The sequence below is a fragment of the Eulemur rufifrons genome, chromosome 14, assembly GCF_041146395.1.
Source record: "Eulemur rufifrons isolate Redbay chromosome 14, OSU_ERuf_1, whole genome shotgun sequence".
In the NCBI taxonomy this organism is placed as follows: domain Eukaryota; kingdom Metazoa; phylum Chordata; class Mammalia; order Primates; family Lemuridae; genus Eulemur; species Eulemur rufifrons.
In genome coordinates this window covers 176,066-192,558 of record NC_090996.1, presented here as the reverse complement: position 1 = coordinate 192,558, position 16,493 = coordinate 176,066, and the positions used below count along the sequence as shown (strand labels likewise).

The 16,493-nt window shown below is 51.3% G+C and overlaps 7 non-coding genes across 7 annotated transcripts; all 7 read right to left on the bottom strand.

Moving 5' to 3' along the window:
- Positions 1-99: 99 nt before the first annotated feature.
- LOC138394808 (5S ribosomal RNA) lies at positions 100-218 on the bottom strand. The gene has a single exon (XR_011235335.1). It is a non-coding gene; the product is annotated as a 5S ribosomal RNA (ribosomal RNA).
- Positions 219-3,685: 3,467 nt separating this feature from the next.
- LOC138394838 (5S ribosomal RNA) lies at positions 3,686-3,804 on the bottom strand. Its single transcript, XR_011235364.1, has one exon. It is a non-coding gene; the product is annotated as a 5S ribosomal RNA (ribosomal RNA).
- Positions 3,805-4,903: 1,099 nt separating this feature from the next.
- LOC138394807 (5S ribosomal RNA) lies at positions 4,904-5,022 on the bottom strand. The gene has a single exon (XR_011235334.1). It is a non-coding gene; the product is annotated as a 5S ribosomal RNA (ribosomal RNA).
- A 3,467-nt stretch (positions 5,023-8,489) lies between these two features.
- On the bottom strand, positions 8,490-8,608 carry LOC138394837 (5S ribosomal RNA). The gene has a single exon (XR_011235363.1). It is a non-coding gene; the product is annotated as a 5S ribosomal RNA (ribosomal RNA).
- A 1,085-nt stretch (positions 8,609-9,693) lies between these two features.
- Positions 9,694-9,812, bottom strand: LOC138394999 (5S ribosomal RNA). The gene has a single exon (XR_011235500.1). It is a non-coding gene; the product is annotated as a 5S ribosomal RNA (ribosomal RNA).
- A 3,466-nt stretch (positions 9,813-13,278) lies between these two features.
- On the bottom strand, positions 13,279-13,397 carry LOC138394836 (5S ribosomal RNA). The gene has a single exon (XR_011235362.1). It is a non-coding gene; the product is annotated as a 5S ribosomal RNA (ribosomal RNA).
- A 1,069-nt stretch (positions 13,398-14,466) lies between these two features.
- LOC138394997 (5S ribosomal RNA) lies at positions 14,467-14,585 on the bottom strand. Its single transcript, XR_011235499.1, has one exon. It is a non-coding gene; the product is annotated as a 5S ribosomal RNA (ribosomal RNA).
- Between the last annotated feature and the right edge of the window lie 1,908 nt (positions 14,586-16,493).

Here is a 16,493-nt window from a genome sequence, read left to right as displayed (position 1 = left end):
GGCCGAGGGCCGAGGGCCGAGGGCGGAGGGACCGGCCCACCCCCAGCCCCACCCCCCGACCCCCGACAGGCCGGCGGGCGGGACAAAAGAAGAGGCAAAAGCCTACAGCACCCGGTATTCCCAGGCGGTCTCCCATCCAAGTACTAACCAGGCCCGACCCTGCTTAGCTTCCGAGATCAGACGAGATCGGGCGCGTTCAGGGTGGTATGGCCGTAGACGACCGTGGCCGTCCCCGGACGCCTCAAGAGGCCGAGCTGCTGCCACGGGGCCCTCCCGGCCCAGCGCCCCCTCCCAACCCCCGCCGCCCCCCCCCCTCCCGCGCAGTCCTGCAGCCCACTAGCCTTCAAAGCCTTGCTCAGTAGCTGCTACACGCACATCAAAGACTCAATACTTTTCCACAAACACATACACCAATGACAACAAAAATCAAAGACTCAAGATGACATCCATTGAAAGCACGGAGGACACAAACGGAGGACAGCGTGTGACTTAGCAGATTCTACACACTGCAGGAGCTGACATGAAGGCCCAGGGAAATATTCCAAAGGAGTGTGCCATGGCTCAGAGCTCCTCGGCATGAGCAGACTGGCTTCGGCTGACAGCAGCTCTTAGATTTTCACAGTGGAGCCAGAACAGTAGAAAGTTCCTTCCTCGCCTTTCCTACTTCATGCAGTACTAAGTAGTCCACGGTTATATGGTGAATGGATACGGTTATTCTGTGGGATCATGCAAAGAAGAAATGCTGTTGGTGTCTTTGAGAACTGGGAATTTGGGGGTGAGAGAAAGAAGTGAAATCGATAAAGTAGCGTAAAAAAACTCTCAGTCTCAGATTGAATTTGGATTATCAGTGGACACTCAATGTGTTTTTCTTTAATTTTTTTTTTTTTTTATCCCCATGGAGGGTGCTGAGAAGTAGGTGCAAACTGAACAGTAGTGCATTTCACCAGCATCTAGATCGTGGTCTCCACAAACCATTGTTATTAAATGGTCCGAAGCCTTACCGGAGACACAGGCTGACTTCAAGTCCGGGGCAGGAAATGGACGCTTCTTCTGCCGGGAAGCGTGGATGCTCTGATATCCAACAGAACGAGGGTCATGTCAAAAGACACAGGAACCAGAATGAGTAGATTCCCGTCTGCCAAACACAGGACGGTTTGATCACCAGTAAGTATAATAATTGCAAGATATTGAAGCACATTAAATGTGTTTAAATCCACGACTAAACCCCTAACAATGCAAAAATAACTCGGGTCCCCCACTGTGGAGAGCGGGAGGAAACAAAGTGAAATGGTGACAACCGGGACTGCCCCCAACTGGTTGGGATGTATGGACACTCTTTCCAAAGACCTCTCAACCGAGCACAATGTATGTACTGTATTTGGACTGGATTCCAAGAAACTGAAATGAGTGTATGTGTGTCAGGGAAACGCAAACATTGAGGACTTGCTGTTCTCTCCAATACGGTTAGATTCTTAGATGGAATAATGTGGCTGCGGTTACATTTAAAAAGGAAAGAAAGCCTCTACCTTTGATAGAAACATATTGACTTTTTGTCGATGGAGGGATATCGTTAAGGGGATCATGAACTTAAGGTAGGAGGGGTATAAAAGAAACAAGATCTGACCAAGGGTTGATGATTTCTTGAGTCAGGGTAGTGAGTAGGTATTATAGTATTCTTTCTGTTTTTGTTTATATTTCAAATTTTCCATAACAAAAAGTTTCCAAAGATACCATAAACACGGTACAAAACAAGTTGCAAACAGGACAAGGGATCTGTAGCGCATACAATTGGCAAAATATCACTGCTACAGAATATCTATGTGTAATAGGCTTAATACGCGTTTGACACTGTATCCTCATTATTAATCAAGGAAACACAAAATAAAAAATGAAGCAAGATGTAGTTCCAAACTCACCAGATTGAGGAAACTTAAAACACTGATCACTGTGTTGGCTGGGAGGAGAACTCTTAACACGCACACTGCTGATATGGGAGGTGAAATTATAGAACCATTTGGAAAACAATGTAGCATAAATGGATATGAATGAACACTGGCATAATTTAGGAACAAGCATATTCTCTGAGTAGCACGTACCAGAGAGAAGATAGGGCACACGTGACCAGGAAACATCCAGAGTAATACTCACGGGAGCCCCGTGTACATGGACCTAGTCAAAGATCGGATAAAGATACTTTGATTGACTCGTGCAGTGCCATTCTATAGAAGTGCTGATGAACTGCAGCTTCCTGTGTAAGCAAGGCGTATTCCCCAAACAGAAGGTTTCCCCTGGAACACAAGTTAGCCAGAATGAATCCAGAATGGCTCCACATGTGTTATATAAACTGTGAAATTAACAAACTACCTCAATGAGATAGTCATGGAACAGAGAGCAAAAGCTTTAAAAGGAAAAGCCAGCAAAATGATGAGAGTCGAGATGGGATTTGTTTGGGAGAAGTGTTTTTTCGGTTCCATGCCTTCGGAAAAAGATACACAGCGGCTTCCGACATATGAATAAACTCCCATTTTTATAAGGCGAGTGGTAGAGAGTTTTGGTACAGTTAATTGGGTCTAATAGAATAAAACTAATAATTGCTATTATTGCTCTTTAACATATCCATTTCCCAAATTAAAAGAAAGAGAGAAAGAAACAGATTGTAAATTTCTAGTTATAAACCCTGTTTAAATTGCACTATTTATTAATTTGGGGGAAATGATTAGTTTGGGGACTCCGTGTCCATCTATCTAGGAATATAGTAGAGCCTCTCCATGGATTTGGGCCGTCATTGACGTTGTTACTAAGTTTTCCATCTAAGTTGGCACCTTTGTCCCGTAGGTGCTATGTAGATTTTCTGTGACTTTGCATGTTATCCTTTTTACAAATTGCCTTCAACATTGTGTATTTGCTAGGAAATAAGAAATATTGAAACTATCGATTGAATGTTGATTTCAGATAGAGCTATCTTGCTGGACTCACTTAGGATTTCGACAGGTCTCCCATGCATACTGGCAAACATTCTATTTTGAGAACCGTAGGAGGTGAGGAAAATGAAGAAGGTGATTTTCCTTTCCCGTATATTGTTAGTGTCTTCCCCTGTTTGAGTATATTTTTAGAGCGTCGCTTGCAGTATTGAACAGAAGAATTTCATATCAACACCCTGTTCTTGCTCGTGACTTTCCAAAGAATGTTTTTACTTCTTAATCCTTAAGAATATTTTCTAAAGATTTAGACTTTTGAAAAGTGTTTCTAGGTGTCTTCTCATCTGGATTCTTAAATTCCTTTCCCGTGAACGAATAGCCAACTGTTTAGATTCCATGCTTCTGCATATATGGATATGATCGAATTTTTCCTTTCCTAGGGTAACGTGGTCATGTACTTGGACAACTTTAGAATTTGTCCTGAATTCAGAGCCGGTCCGTCAGCAGTTCCGGAGGCCCGGACCTGGGGCAGGTGTCTGAGGGCCGACAGCCTCGGGGACTGAGCCTCCACATCTCAAATCTGACCCTCTCTCCAGGGGCCACGGGGCAGGATCCGGGCCTGCCGGGGCGGGGTGGGGGTGGGCGGGGGCGGGAGCCAGGACGGGCGTGGAGGGCGAAGGGCCCCCCCCTTTCCCAGCCGAGGTGGGCGGAGGAGCCCCCCCTTCCCAGCCCAGGGCGGGCGGGACAGAAAAAGAGGCAAAGCAAAAAGCCTACAGCACCCGGTATTCCCAGGCGGTCTCCCATCCAAGTACTAACCGGGCCCGACCCTGCTTAGCTTCCGAGATCAGACGAGATCGGGCGCGTTCAGGGTGGTATGGCCGTAGACGACGGCGGCCGCCCCCGGACGCCTCAAGAGGCCGAGCTGCTGCTACGCGTCCCTCCCTGCCCAGTCCGGTCCCTCCCGCCGCCCTGGCCCTTCGCTAGACCACCTGTCCGTATCCGGGGCAGGCGGAGACTGACGGGTCTCGCGCGCATCCCCCCTCCCCCACCCAAACCGCGGACGCACCACCGTCCCGCAGCCCAAGGAGCAGCCCCACGGGCAAGCGCGCAGGGACAGACTTCCACGCGTGGGGACGGAGGGCCAGAGCCGGAGAGTGCGCGCGAGAGGGCCCTCCGCCGCCCCACGCGAGGGCACGGTGGAGAGGGGCCTTTGGGGCAGGGCCAGGACAAGGAGGCAGGGCCGTGTGCGCGGCTGGTCCTTCACCCCGAGGTCCTGAAGACGTGCAGTGTCCCCCCCACCCCGCCACCCCACTCCGTCTGGGGAGGACTGTTCTGCCTCGATTTCCCCTCAGGGCCTGCATGTGGCAGCAGCACCCGCGTGGGGGTGGGGGGCCCAGAGCCGGCTGTCCTGTTGCTCGGTGGGGCGGGGTTTGGGGGTGGGGCGTCTGGGTTTGGGTGCGTGTGCTCCGTGTGCTGTTGTGTGTCCTCTCTGCCCGGGCGGCCGGCCACTTGCCCTGTGCGGTGCGCCGGTGTGTCTCTCGGGAGCCCCGGCCCGAGGCCCGGGTGTGCGGCAGAGAGGAAGTCCACGGTGGGCTGGGGGTCCGGGGGCCCAGGGGACGGTTTGCGGCCGTGGACTGTCCCGCGCCGGGTGTAGGGATTGTCCCGGGGGGGCCGGGGGGTGGAGACCCAGCAGCACTTAGGGATCCCGCCGCCCGGCCCGGTGTGGGCCCAGGGCTGGGGCTCCGCTGCTGGGCGGAACGGAACGGCTGGGATGCTCCGCCGCTGCCGCCGCCTGGCGGTGGTGCTGCAGCCGGGGAGAGGAGAGGAAGCCTCCGGCGGGCGCAGCGGGCGGCGACCGGGGCCAAGAGCGGGCGCGGAGGGCGGAGGGCCGAGGGCCGAGGGCCGAGGGCGGAGGGACCGGCCCACCCCCAGCCCCACCCCCCGACCCCCGACAGGCCGGCGGGCGGGACAAAAGAAGAGGCAAAAGCCTACAGCACCCGGTATTCCCAGGCGGTCTCCCATCCAAGTACTAACCAGGCCCGACCCTGCTTAGCTTCCGAGATCAGACGAGATCGGGCGCGTTCAGGGTGGTATGGCCGTAGACGACCGTGGCCGTCCCCGGACGCCTCAAGAGGCCGAGCTGCTGCCACGGGGCCCTCCCGGCCCAGCGCCCCCTCCCAACCCCCGCCGCCCCCCCCCCTCCCGCGCAGTCCTGCAGCCCACTAGCCTTCAAAGCCTTGCTCAGTAGCTGCTACACGCACATCAAAGACTCAATACTTTTCCACAAACACATACACCAATGACAACAAAAATCAAAGACTCAAGATGACATCCATTGAAAGCACGGAGGACACAAACGGAGGACAGCGTGTGACTTAGCAGATTCTACACACTGCAGGAGCTGACATGAAGGCCCAGGGAAATATTCCAAAGGAGTGTGCCATGGCTCAGAGCTCCTCGGCATGAGCAGACTGGCTTCGGCTGACAGCAGCTCTTAGATTTTCACAGTGGAGCCAGAACAGTAGAAAGTTCCTTCCTCGCCTTTCCTACTTCATGCAGTACTAAGTAGTCCACGGTTATATGGTGAATGGATACGGTTATTCTGTGGGATCATGCAAAGAAGAAATGCTGTTGGTGTCTTTGAGAACTGGGAATTTGGGGGTGAGAGAAAGAAGTGAAATCGATAAAGTAGCGTAAAAAAACTCTCAGTCTCAGATTGAATTTGGATTATCAGTGGACACTCAATGTGTTTTTCTTTAATTTTTTTTTTTTTTTATCCCCATGGAGGGTGCTGAGAAGTAGGTGCAAACTGAACAGTAGTGCATTTCACCAGCATCTAGATCGTGGTCTCCACAAACCATTGTTATTAAATGGTCCGAAGCCTTACCGGAGACACAGGCTGACTTCAAGTCCGGGGCAGGAAATGGACGCTTCTTCTGCCGGGAAGCGTGGATGCTCTGATATCCAACAGAACGAGGGTCATGTCAAAAGACACAGGAACCAGAATGAGTAGATTCCCGTCTGCCAAACACAGGACGGTTTGATCACCAGTAAGTATAATAATTGCAAGATATTGAAGCACATTAAATGTGTTTAAATCCACGACTAAACCCCTAACAATGCAAAAATAACTCGGGTCCCCCACTGTGGAGAGCGGGAGGAAACAAAGTGAAATGGTGACAACCGGGACTGCCCCCAACTGGTTGGGATGTATGGACACTCTTTCCAAAGACCTCTCAACCGAGCACAATGTATGTACTGTATTTGGACTGGATTCCAAGAAACTGAAATGAGTGTATGTGTGTCAGGGAAACGCAAACATTGAGGACTTGCTGTTCTCTCCAATACGGTTAGATTCTTAGATGGAATAATGTGGCTGCGGTTACATTTAAAAAGGAAAGAAAGCCTCTACCTTTGATAGAAACATATTGACTTTTTGTCGATGGAGGGATATCGTTAAGGGGATCATGAACTTAAGGTAGGAGGGGTATAAAAGAAACAAGATCTGACCAAGGGTTGATGATTTCTTGAGTCAGGGTAGTGAGTAGGTATTATAGTATTCTTTCTGTTTTTGTTTATATTTCAAATTTTCCATAACAAAAAGTTTCCAAAGATACCATAAACACGGTACAAAACAAGTTGCAAACAGGACAAGGGATCTGTAGCGCATACAATTGGCAAAATATCACTGCTACAGAATATCTATGTGTAATAGGCTTAATACGCGTTTGACACTGTATCCTCATTATTAATCAAGGAAACACAAAATAAAAAATGAAGCAAGATGTAGTTCCAAACTCACCAGATTGAGGAAACTTAAAACACTGATCACTGTGTTGGCTGGGAGGAGAACTCTTAACACGCACACTGCTGATATGGGAGGTGAAATTATAGAACCATTTGGAAAACAATGTAGCATAAATGGATATGAATGAACACTGGCATAATTTAGGAACAAGCATATTCTCTGAGTAGCACGTACCAGAGAGAAGATAGGGCACACGTGACCAGGAAACATCCAGAGTAATACTCACGGGAGCCCCGTGTACATGGACCTAGTCAAAGATCGGATAAAGATACTTTGATTGACTCGTGCAGTGCCATTCTATAGAAGTGCTGATGAACTGCAGCTTCCTGTGTAAGCAAGGCGTATTCCCCAAACAGAAGGTTTCCCCTGGAACACAAGTTAGCCAGAATGAATCCAGAATGGCTCCACATGTGTTATATAAACTGTGAAATTAACAAACTACCTCAATGAGATAGTCATGGAACAGAGAGCAAAAGCTTTAAAAGGAAAAGCCAGCAAAATGATGAGAGTCGAGATGGGATTTGTTTGGGAGAAGTGTTTTTTCGGTTCCATGCCTTCGGAAAAAGATACACAGCGGCTTCCGACATATGAATAAACTCCCATTTTTATAAGGCGAGTGGTAGAGAGTTTTGGTACAGTTAATTGGGTCTAATAGAATAAAACTAATAATTGCTATTATTGCTCTTTAACATATCCATTTCCCAAATTAAAAGAAAGAGAGAAAGAAACAGATTGTAAATTTCTAGTTATAAACCCTGTTTAAATTGCACTATTTATTAATTTGGGGGAAATGATTAGTTTGGGGACTCCGTGTCCATCTATCTAGGAATATAGTAGAGCCTCTCCATGGATTTGGGCCGTCATTGACGTTGTTACTAAGTTTTCCATCTAAGTTGGCACCTTTGTCCCGTAGGTGCTATGTAGATTTTCTGTGACTTTGCATGTTATCCTTTTTACAAATTGCCTTCAACATTGTGTATTTGCTAGGAAATAAGAAATATTGAAACTATCGATTGAATGTTGATTTCAGATAGAGCTATCTTGCTGGACTCACTTAGGATTTCGACAGGTCTCCCATGCATACTGGCAAACATTCTATTTTGAGAACCGTAGGAGGTGAGGAAAATGAAGAAGGTGATTTTCCTTTCCCGTATATTGTTAGTGTCTTCCCCTGTTTGAGTATATTTTTAGAGCGTCGCTTGCAGTATTGAACAGAAGAATTTCATATCAACACCCTGTTCTTGCTCGTGACTTTCCAAAGAATGTTTTTACTTCTTAATCCTTAAGAATATTTTCTAAAGATTTAGACTTTTGAAAAGTGTTTCTAGGTGTCTTCTCATCTGGATTCTTAAATTCCTTTCCCGTGAACGAATAGCCAACTGTTTAGATTCCATGCTTCTGCATATATGGATATGATCGAATTTTTCCTTTCCTAGGGTAACGTGGTCATGTACTTGGACAACTTTAGAATTTGTCCTGAATTCAGAGCCGGTCCGTCAGCAGTTCCGGAGGCCCGGACCTGGGGCAGGTGTCTGAGGGCCGACAGCCTCGGGGACTGAGCCTCCACATCTCAAATCTGACCCTCTCTCCAGGGGCCACGGGGCAGGATCCGGGCCTGCCGGGGCGGGGTGGGGGTGGGCGGGGGCGGGAGCCAGGACGGGCGTGGAGGGCGAAGGGCCCCCCCCTTTCCCAGCCGAGGTGGGCGGAGGAGCCCCCCCTTCCCAGCCCAGGGCGGGCGGGACAGAAAAAGAGGCAAAGCAAAAAGCCTACAGCACCCGGTATTCCCAGGCGGTCTCCCATCCAAGTACTAACCGGGCCCGACCCTGCTTAGCTTCCGAGATCAGACGAGATCGGGCGCGTTCAGGGTGGTATGGCCGTAGACGACGGCGGCCGCCCCCGGACGCCTCAAGAGGCCGAGCTGCTGCTACGCGTCCCTCCCTGCCCAGTCCGGTCCCTCCCGCCGCCCTGGCCCTTCGCTAGACCACCTGTCCGTATCCGGGGCAGGCGGAGACTGACGGGTCTCGCGCGCATCCCCCCTCCCCCACCCAAACCGCGGACGCACCACCGTCCCGCAGCCCAAGGAGCAGCCCCACGGGCAAGCGCGCAGGGACAGACTTCCACGCGTGGGGACGGAGGGCCAGAGCCGGAGAGTGCGCGCGAGAGGGCCCTCCGCCGCCCCACGCGAGGGCACGGTGGAGAGGGGCCTTTGGGGCAGGGCCAGGACAAGGAGGCAGGGCCGTGTGCGCGGCTGGTCCTTCACCCCGAGGTCCTGAAGACGTGCAGTGTCCCCCCCACCCCGCCACCCCACTCCGTCTGGGGAGGACTGTTCTGCCTCGATTTCCCCTCAGGGCCTGCATGTGGCAGCAGCACCCGCGTGGGGGTGGGGGGCCCAGAGCCGGCTGTCCTGTTGCTCGGTGGGGCGGGGTTTGGGGGTGGGGCGTCTGGGTTTGGGTGCGTGTGCTCCGTGTGCTGTTGTGTGTCCTCTCTGCCCGGGCGGCCGGCCACTTGCCCTGTGCGGTGCGCCGGTGTGTCTCTCGGGAGCCCCGGCCCGAGGCCCGGGTGTGCGGCAGAGAGGAAGTCCACGGTGGGCTGGGGGTCCGGGGGCCCAGGGGACGGTTTGCGGCCGTGGACTGTCCCGCGCCGGGTGTAGGGATTGTCCCGGGGGGGCCGGGGGGTGGAGACCCAGCAGCACTTAGGGATCCCGCCGCCCGGCCCGGTGTGGGCCCAGGGCTGGGGCTCCGCTGCTGGGCGGAACGGAACGGCTGGGATGCTCCGCCGCTGCCGCCGCCTGGCGGTGGTGCTGCAGCCGGGGAGAGGAGAGGAAGCCTCCGGCGGGCGCAGCGGGCGGCGACCGGGGCCAAGGGCGGGCGCGGAGGGCGGAGGGCCGAGGGCGGAGGGACCGGCCCACCCCCAGCCCCACCCCCCGACCCCCGACAGGCCGGCGGCCGGGACAAAAGAAGAGGCAAAAGCCTACAGCACCCGGTATTCCCAGGCGGTCTCCCATCCAAGTACTAACCAGGCCCGACCCTGCTTAGCTTCCGAGATCAGACGAGATCGGGCGCGTTCAGGGTGGTATGGCCGTAGACGACCGTGGCCGTCCCCGGACGCCTCAAGAGGCCGAGCTGCTGCCACGGGGCCCTCCCGGCCCAGCGCCCCCTCCCAACCCCCGCCGCCCCCCCTCCTCCCGCGCAGTCCTGCAGCCCACTAGCCTTCAAAGCCTTGCTCAGTAGCTGCTACACGCACATCAAAGACTCAATACTTTTCCACAAACACATACACCAATGACAACAAAAATCAAAGACTCAAGATGACATCCATTGAAAGCACGGAGGACACAAACGGAGGACAGCGTGTGACTTAGCAGATTCTACACACTGCAGGAGCTGACATGAAGGCCCAGGGAAATATTCCAAAGGAGTGTGCCATGGCTCAGAGCTCCTCGGCATGAGCAGACTGGCTTCGGCTGACAGCAGCTCTTAGATTTTCACAGTGGAGCCAGAACAGTAGAAAGTTCCTTCCTCGCCTTTCCTACTTCATGCAGTACTAAGTAGTCCACGGTTATATGGTGAATGGATACGGTTATTCTGTGGGATCATGCAAAGAAGAAATGCTGTTGGTGTCTTTGAGAACTGGGAATTTGGGGGTGAGAGAAAGAAGTGAAATCGATAAAGTAGCGTAAAAAAACTCTCAGTCTCAGATTGAATTTGGATTATCAGTGGACACTCAATGTGTTTTTCTTTAATTTTTTTTTTTTTTATCCCCATGGAGGGTGCTGAGAAGTAGGTGCAAACTGAACAGTAGTGCATTTCACCAGCATCTAGATCGTGGTCTCCACAAACCATTGTTATTAAATGGTCCGAAGCCTTACCGGAGACACAGGCTGACTTCAAGTCCGGGGCAGGAAATGGACGCTTCTTCTGCCGGGAAGCGTGGATGCTCTGATATCCAACAGAACGAGGGTCATGTCAAAAGACACAGGAACCAGAATGAGTAGACTCCCGTCTGCCAAACACAGGACGGTTTGATCACCAGTAAGTATAATAATTGCAAGATATTGAAGCACATTAAATGTGTTTAAATCCACGACTAAACCCCTAACAATGCAAAAATAACTCGGGTCCCCCACTGTGGAGAGCGGGAGGAAACAAAGTGAAATGGTGACAACCGGGACTGCCCCCAACTGGTTGGGATGTATGGACACTCTTTCCAAAGACCTCTCAACCGAGCACAATGTATGTACTGTATTTGGACTGGATTCCAAGAAACTGAAATGAGTGTATGTGTGTCAGGGAAACGCAAACATTGAGGACTTGCTGTTCTCTCCAATACGGTTAGATTCTTAGATGGAATAATGTGGCTGCGGTTACATTTAAAAAGGAAAGAAAGCCTCTACCTTTGATAGAAACATATTGACTTTTTGTCGATGGAGGGATATCGTTAAGGGGATCATGAACTTAAGGTAGGAGGGGTATAAAAGAAACAAGATCTGACCAAGGGTTGATGATTTCTTGAGTCAGGGTAGTGAGTAGGTATTATATATTCTTTCTGTTTTTGTTTATATTTCAAATTTTCCATAACAAAAAGTTTCCAAAGATACCATAAACACGGTACAAAACAAGTTGCAAACAGGACAAGGGATCTGTAGCGCATACAATTGGCAAAATATCACTGCTACAGAATATCTATGTGTAATAGGCTTAATACGCGTTTGACACTGTATCCTCATTATTAATCAAGGAAACACAAAATAAAAAATGAAGCAAGATGTAGTTCCAAACTCACCAGATTGAGGAAACTTAAAACACTGATCACTGTGTTGGCTGGGAGGAGAACTCTTAACACGCACACTGCTGATATGGGAGGTGAAATTATAGAACCATTTGGAAAACAATGTAGCATAAATGGATATGAATGAACACTGGCATAATTTAGGAACAAGCATATTCTCTGAGTAGCACGTACCAGAGAGAAGATAGGGCACACGTGACCAGGAAACATCCAGAGTAATACTCACGGGAGCCCCGTGTACATGGACCTAGTCAAAGATCGGATAAAGATACTTTGATTGACTCGTGCAGTGCCATTCTATAGAAGTGCTGATGAACTGCAGCTTCCTGTGTAAGCAAGGCGTATTCCCCAAACAGAAGGTTTCCCCTGGAACACAAGTTAGCCAGAATGAATCCAGAATGGCTCCACATGTGTTATATAAACTGTGAAATTAACAAACTACCTCAATGAGATAGTCATGGAACAGAGAGCAAAAGCTTTAAAAGGAAAAGCCAGCAAAATGATGAGAGTCGAGATGGGATTTGTTTGGGAGAAGTGTTTTTTCGGTTCCATGCCTTCGGAAAAAGATACACAGCGGCTTCCGACATATGAATAAACTCCCATTTTTATAAGGCGAGTGGTAGAGAGTTTTGGTACAGTTAATTGGGTCTAATAGAATAAAACTAATAATTGCTATTATTGCTCTTTAACATATCCATTTCCCAAATTAAAAGAAAGAGAGAAAGAAACAGATTGTAAATTTCTAGTTATAAACCCTGTTTAAATTGCACTATTTATTAATTTGGGGGAAATGATTAGTTTGGGGACTCCGTGTCCATCTATCTAGGAATATAGTAGAGCCTCTCCATGGATTTGGGCCGTCATTGACGTTGTTACTAAGTTTTCCATCTAAGTTGGCACCTTTGTCCCGTAGGTGCTATGTAGATTTTCTGTGACTTTGCATGTTATCCTTTTTACAAATTGCCTTCAACATTGTGTATTTGCTAGGAAATAAGAAATATTGAAACTATCGATTGAATGTTGATTTCAGATAGAGCTATCTTGCTGGACTCACTTAGGATTTCGACAGGTCTCCCATGCATACTGGCAAACATTCTATTTTGAGAACCGTAGGAGGTGAGGAAAATGAAGAAGGTGATTTTCCTTTCCCGTATATTGTTAGTGTCTTCCCCTGTTTGAGTATATTTTTAGAGCGTCGCTTGCAGTATTGAACAGAAGAATTTCATATCAACACCCTGTTCTTGCTCGTGACTTTCCAAAGAATGTTTTTACTTCTTAATCCTTAAGAATATTTTCTAAAGATTTAGACTTTTGAAAAGTGTTTCTAGGTGTCTTCTCATCTGGATTCTTAAATTCCTTTCCCGTGAACGAATAGCCAACTGTTTAGATTCCATGCTTCTGCATATATGGATATGATCGAATTTTTCCTTTCCTAGGGTAACGTGGTCATGTACTTGGACAACTTTAGAATTTGTCCTGAATTCAGAGCCGGTCCGTCAGCAGTTCCGGAGGCCCGGACCTGGGGCAGGTGTCTGAGGGCCGACAGCCTCGGGGACTGAGCCTCCACATCTCAAATCTGACCCTCTCTCCAGGGGCCACGGGGCAGGATCCGGGCCTGCCGGGGCGGGGTGGGGGTGGGCGGGGGCGGGAGCCAGGACGGGCGTGGAGGGCGAAGGGCCCCCCCCTTTCCCAGCCGAGGTGGGCGGAGGAGCCCCCCCCTTCCCAGCCCAGGGCGGGCGGGACAGAAAAAGAGGCAAAGCAAAAAGCCTACAGCACCCGGTATTCCCAGGCGGTCTCCCATCCAAGTACTAACCGGGCCCGACCCTGCTTAGCTTCCGAGATCAGACGAGATCGGGCGCGTTCAGGGTGGTATGGCCGTAGACGACGGCGGCCGCCCCCGGACGCCTCAAGAGGCCGAGCTGCTGCTACGCGTCCCTCCCTGCCCAGTCCGGTCCCTCCCGCCGCCCTGGCCCTTCGCTAGACCACCTGTCCGTATCCGGGGCAGGCGGAGACTGACGGGTCTCGCGCGCATCCCCCCTCCCCCACCCAAACCGCGGACGCACCACCGTCCCGCAGCCCAAGGAGCAGCCCCACGGGCAAGCGCGCAGGGACAGACTTCCACGCGTGGGGACGGAGGGCCAGAGCCGGAGAGTGCGCGCGAGAGGGCCCTCCGCCGCCCCACGCGAGGGCACGGTGGAGAGGGGCCTTTGGGGCAGGGCCAGGACAAGGAGGCAGGGCCGTGTGCGCGGCTGGTCCTTCACCCCGAGGTCCTGAAGACGTGCAGTGTCCCCCCCACCCCGCCACCCCACTCCGTCTGGGGAGGACTGTTCTGCCTCGATTTCCCCTCAGGGCCTGCATGTGGCAGCAGCACCCGCGTGGGGGTGGGGGGCCCAGAGCCGGCTGTCCTGTTGCTCGGTGGGGCGGGGTTTGGGGGTGGGGCGTCTGGGTTTGGGTGCGTGTGCTCCGTGTGCTGTTGTGTGTCCTCTCTGCCCGGGCGGCCGGCCACTTGCCCTGTGCGGTGCGCCGGTGTGTCTCTCGGGAGCCCCGGCCCGAGGCCCGGGTGTGCGGCAGAGAGGAAGTCCACGGTGGGCTGGGGGTCCGGGGGCCCAGGGGACGGTTTGCGGCCGTGGACTGTCCCGCGCCGGGTGTAGGGATTGTCCCGGGGGGGCCGGGGGGTGGAGACCCAGCAGCACTTAGGGATCCCGCCGCCCGGCCCGGTGTGGGCCCAGGGCTGGGGCTCCGCTGCTGGGCGGAACGGAACGGCTGGGATGCTCCGCCGCTGCCGCCGCCTGGCGGTGGTGCTGCAGCCGGGGAGAGGAGAGGAAGCCTCCGGCGGGCGCAGCGGGCGGCGCGGCCGGAGGGCGGAGGGCCGAGGGCGGAGGGACCGGCCCACCCCCAGCCCCACCCCCCGACCCCCGACAGGCCGGCGGGCGGGACAAAAGAAGAGGCAAAAGCCTACAGCACCCGGTATTCCCAGGCGGTCTCCCATCCAAGTACTAACCAGGCCCGACCCTGCTTAGCTTCCGAGATCAGACGAGATCGGGCGCGTTCAGGGTGGTATGGCCGTAGACGACCGTGGCCGTCCCCGGACGCCTCAAGAGGCCGAGCTGCTGCCACGGGGCCCTCCCGGCCCAGCGCCCCCTCCCAACCCCCGCCGCCCCCCCTCCTCCCGCGCAGTCCTGCAGCCCACTAGCCTTCAAAGCCTTGCTCAGTAGCTGCTACACGCACATCAAAGACTCAATACTTTTCCACAAACACATACACCAATGACAACAAAAATCAAAGACTCAAGATGACATCCATTGAAAGCACGGAGGACACAAACGGAGGACAGCGTGTGACTTAGCAGATTCTACACACTGCAGGAGCTGACATGAAGGCCCAGGGAAATATTCCAAAGGAGTGTGCCATGGCTCAGAGCTCCTCGGCATGAGCAGACTGGCTTCGGCTGACAGCAGCTCTTAGATTTTCACAGTGGAGCCAGAACAGTAGAAAGTTCCTTCCTCGCCTTTCCTACTTCATGCAGTACTAAGTAGTCCACGGTTATATGGTGAATGGATACGGTTATTCTGTGGGATCATGCAAAGAAGAAATGCTGTTGGTGTCTTTGAGAACTGGGAATTTGGGGGTGAGAGAAAGAAGTGAAATCGATAAAGTAGCGTAAAAAAACTCTCAGTCTCAGATTGAATTTGGATTATCAGTGGACACTCAATGTGTTTTTCTTTAATTTTTTTTTTTTTTATCCCCATGGAGGGTGCTGAGAAGTAGGTGCAAACTGAACAGTAGTGCATTTCACCAGCATCTAGATCGTGGTCTCCACAAACCATTGTTATTAAATGGTCCGAAGCCTTACCGGAGACACAGGCTGACTTCAAGTCCGGGGCAGGAAATGGACGCTTCTTCTGCCGGGAAGCGTGGATGCTCTGATATCCAACAGAACGAGGGTCATGTCAAAAGACACAGGAACCAGAATGAGTAGACTCCCGTCTGCCAAACACAGGACGGTTTGATCACCAGTAAGTATAATAATTGCAAGATATTGAAGCACATTAAATGTGTTTAAATCCACGACTAAACCCCTAACAATGCAAAAATAACTCGGGTCCCCCACTGTGGAGAGCGGGAGGAAACAAAGTGAAATGGTGACAACCGGGACTGCCCCCAACTGGTTGGGATGTATGGACACTCTTTCCAAAGACCTCTCAACCGAGCACAATGTATGTACTGTATTTGGACTGGATTCCAAGAAACTGAAATGAGTGTATGTGTGTCAGGGAAACGCAAACATTGAGGACTTGCTGTTCTCTCCAATACGGTTAGATTCTTAGATGGAATAATGTGGCTGCGGTTACATTTAAAAAGGAAAGAAAGCCTCTACCTTTGATAGAAACATATTGACTTTTTGTCGATGGAGGGATATCGTTAAGGGGATCATGAACTTAAGGTAGGAGGGGTATAAAAGAAACAAGATCTGACCAAGGGTTGATGATTTCTTGAGTCAGGGTAGTGAGTAGGTATTATATATTCTTTCTGTTTTTGTTTATATTTCAAATTTTCCATAACAAAAAGTTTCCAAAGATACCATAAACACGGTACAAAACAAGTTGCAAACAGGACAAGGGATCTGTAGCGCATACAATTGGCAAAATATCACTGCTACAGAATATCTATGTGTAATAGGCTTAATACGCGTTTGACACTGTATCCTCATTATTAATCAAGGAAACACAAAATAAAAAATGAAGCAAGATGTAGTTCCAAACTCACCAGATTGAGGAAACTTAAAACACTGATCACTGTGTTGGCTGGGAGGAGAACTCTTAACACGCACACTGCTGATATGGGAGGTGAAATTATAGAACCATTTGGAAAACAATGTAGCATAAATGGATATGAATGAACACTGGCATAATTTAGGAACAAGCATATTCTCTGAGTAGCACGTACCAGAGAGAAGATAGGGCACACGTGACCAGGAA